Source organism: Sceloporus undulatus, chromosome 8 (assembly GCF_019175285.1).
Source record: "Sceloporus undulatus isolate JIND9_A2432 ecotype Alabama chromosome 8, SceUnd_v1.1, whole genome shotgun sequence".
Lineage (NCBI taxonomy): Eukaryota > Metazoa > Chordata > Lepidosauria > Squamata > Phrynosomatidae > Sceloporus > Sceloporus undulatus.
In genome coordinates this window covers 31415667-31419871 of record NC_056529.1, presented here as the reverse complement: position 1 = coordinate 31419871, position 4205 = coordinate 31415667, and positions in this window count along the sequence as shown.

The window sequence follows — 4205 nt, the reverse complement described above, 5'->3', positions numbered from 1 at the left end:
TGCATAGCTTCAGAGCAGATGCTTATGCTTGCGACGTGATGTAGGATTTCAGCCTCTGATTGAAGTCTTCAAAATAATTAATTTGTTGTTGTTGTTAACCACTTGATTCAGTCCAACCCATGGCAACTATTGGGTAAGAATTTCCAAAGACACGCTCTACACCACAAAATACTCCTTCCAGTTTCTGACATGTGATCTTCTTCTCTTTCTAATTTCCTCACTTCCTGCATTGTGTCTTTTCTAATGAGGTCTTGTTCTTCTCTTATGGAACCAAAGTACAACAGCCTCAAAATTAGTCATCTTGCCTTGGGAAATTTCAAGCTTGATCTGTTCTAGGCCTCACACATTTGTTTATTTGCTGTCTATGGTATCCTCTAGAACTCTTCCTCCAGCACCACCATTTCACATGCATTTATTTCTCTTTTTGACTGAGTTTCTTGTGAGAGTTTGGCATTGCATACATACAATATTATCCTACAACCTGAATTTGCTATCTTGTTTGATTTCAGAAGCCAAAGGGTGTCTGGACTTTGTAGATACATGAATGAGGACCACTAGGGTAAACTGCATGCAGGGCTAAGCAGAAATCCTGTCTAAAAAACTCAGGGAAGCCCGTGCTGTCAGTCAGAGAACTGACACTTACTAAGACTAGAGTGGACCAGCAGATGATTCAGTTAAGAGTTTTATGTTCCTATGGTCACAAGTAAATACCGCCGCTCCAGGGCCAATACCTTTTCACTTTGTCACAATAGCCGCTTGCAAAACATTAAGAATGATCCCCAAACAGGCGGGACATGTCTCAGCCTACTGCTCATGGTTTTTTCTCTTTCTGCCATGAACCAAACTCACCCGGCTGACCTTGGATATGATGAGCCTTGCTTGGATGCTCTGCCTCTAGGCCAAATGTGCCAGCTTGGGTTTGGCAGTGGAACCAGTGCATTCAATCCCTCTTACGAAGCCAAACAAGCATTATGGTATAGCAGTATGTCCCAAACGGGTTCCCCAGGGGATAAGCTGGCAAGTAAGTCACTGGTCCAAGGTCCCTAGGAGGACCTAATGCAACCATATTTCAGACCCAAGTTTCGACACCAGGCCCTAACGGGGGGGACCATAATCCCAATCCAGTTTTAAAACAGAGGTTGGATGGCCGGGGGTTGGATTGGCGAGCCCTTTGGGTCTCTTCCATCTGTAGGATTCTGTGATTCAGTATGGCACTTATGCTTAGAATCATGATGTCAAGGTCAATAAACAAGCCCCCTTTTCATTTCGGTTCCACTTTCAGGACCAATAATGGGACGCATGGAATGGATCGGCCTGTGCATCGGCATCGAATTCTATGACTGCACCAATGGCTGGGTGAGGGGTTTTGTTTTTGTATTATATGACAGCAAATACTGTCAGCCCTCTGAATCAGTGGATTTTTGATCCATATATTCAAAGTTTGAAAATCATACACACACAGATGTATAATTTATACTATATGAGCTATCAAGCTCTTGCAGTTCACCAAAATCCTACACAGGTGCGCACACACACACACACACAATGAAAAACATTTCAAGTCTCAAAGGAGAATCACACTTCCAAAAGCCTCCAGGGTGTGCGATTCTCCATTTTTGGAAAATACCTTTTGTGGCTAAAAAAAAAAGTCCCACTGAAAACGCTTCAAATTGAACCGATTCTTTTGCCAGTGTCAACTGCAAGTGGGTTGTTTTGAGAGACTCTTGCAGGAAACAGTTTAAATTGAATCGATTCATTCATCAATGTGAACCACAAGTGGGTTATTTTATTTTATAGCAAGAAATGCAATCGGGGCAAATGTAGTGTGAACCATGCTCTGCTGCTGAATCGATCCATCGATTCAGATCGCAAAGCAATTTATTTGTAAGTGGGAATGAGGCCATGGAAGCCGCCACCAGCTACCTCCGGTCACAACTCTGGATGTTATCAGACAAGGGGAATTGGAAGTATAATCCAATGGCAATCCGAACGCAATCATGGGGTTTCACGTTATTGCGTGATAGACTACCACACGCAAATTCAGGCAATGGCAAGCTATTTTCGGGCAATGAGAAGTCAGTTCGAACGCAATTTGAATTCACGTAAATTTGCTGAACCAGCAAATTCACGTGAATGCGTTCTGGCCCCACTTTCTTTTCATTCGAAATTAAGAGAAATTCCTCCCGTGTGATAAACTCATCTGCCTCAACACTTGCCTTCCCCATAGGCTAAGAGCATGTAACTTGCCTAAGGTCACCCAGTGGGTTTCGTGGCCAAATGAGAAATCGAACCCAGATCTCTAGAACTGGAATCCAACACTCAGACCACACTCAGACCACTATGCCATACTGGTTCTCAAAATATGTAGTCAGCCCTTCTTATACACAGATTTTTTTATACACGGATTCAAGCATCCACGGTTTGAAAATGTTCAAAAAAAGGTATTAATTTTAAATATCAAACCTTGATTTTCCATTTTTTATAAGGGACACCATTTTGCAATATCATTATATTTAATGGGACTTGAGCATCCACGGATTTTGTTATCCACGGAGGATCCAGGAACCAAACCCCAGCGGATAACAAGGGTCCGCTGTACTTTCTGGCCACTTCTATTATTATTATTATTACATGTTTTATTTTGTTTATATCCCCATTTTCTCCCAGTATATGGACTCAAGGCAACTACCTCTACCTTAGAATAGGACATTATTTCTACTCTGTGAACCTCCGGCCGCAAGCCAAAAGCTGAAAGTGTCTTGGAGATCTGCCCTGATCATTTAATTAGAAATTAATCACGGGAGAGAGATGCTGGTTAAGCAGTGCTCCTCTGAAAAGCTGAGATCCAATTATCCTGGCCTCCATCCCTTTAGAGTGAAGCTTAGCTTGCTTCACCTGAATCTTCAAGAAACAAAAGATGCCACTGAGATAGATGCAAAGACTCCAGGGAAGGGAAGAATGTGATTAAACGTGGTTATCTTTGGGGCCTTGCACACTACACAGTTATAGCGCTATGGTTCCAGTTTAACTACCATCGTTCCATCCCATGGAATCCTAAAACCTGCAGTTTAGCCAAAGTGCTTTAATGCCTCTGCAAACTACAATCCCCAGGATTCCATAGGATGCAGCTGTGGGGGCTGAAATGGAAATATGTGTGTAAATAAATGCCTTCGGTTGAATCTGCACTGCGGTTTGACTCCGCTTTAACTGCCATGGCTCAATGCTATGGAATTCTGGGATCGCGAATTAAATTCTGAGATGACGCCAGGCCTTCTGGGAATAAAATACTCGGCTGCACAAGACTCTCCCGCACATGGGAGGACTCAGCTCATGGTTATTGGTTATTGGTATTGGTTATCATTTTGGTTTTTAATTGCTGAATTTTACCATTATACTGTTTAATCCTTTTTAGGGGGGGGAGATATTATGTATATATTGAGGTATTTTAATGTTTGTATGCCGCTTTGATTGTCTCGACAAAAAGTGGGATAGAAATAAAAGTTTTATTATTATTTATTAAATAGACACCCTGAGGCCTTTCCATTCACCAACAGACCAACACACAGATTAAATTTCTTAGGCTCACAAAGGATAGATAGATAGATAGATAGATAGATAGATAGATAGATAGATAGATAGATAGACACACACACACATACCCCACTCTCTTCCATGCCAGCATTCTCTGAAGATGCCAGCCGCAGCTGCTGGCCAAACGTAAGGAATAAACTCTTCCAGAACATGGACACAGAGCCCGAAAAACCCACAAAGCACTATAATGTCTGGTTCTTTTTCAAAACACAAATATACACACACATGTGTGTCCTGAGTGCTGTACGCAGATCTTCCCAGACCTAGGTGCAGATGGTCCCTGCAAAGGCACATTGGTCCAATAGGGAATGAACTAAGGCATCATCGACCATTAAATTAAATTGAGTCCCTAAGGTGGGAGAAAGGCGGGATATAAGAAAATAAATAAATAAATAAATAAATGTTTTAATGTGTTTGCTGATCATTTGCAGGAAATGTTTTAATGTATTCAAAGCCTTCTCTCGGCAAATCCTTCTTTATCCCTAACAATGTCAGAAGAAAATCCAATCTGTTTATTAAAAACCAGTGATTTACTCCACACAGCATTAGCCTCCGGCACATTCCTCTTTCCCTGGCTATGTGTGTAGGGAGGGGATACGAATTGGTAATGTTGG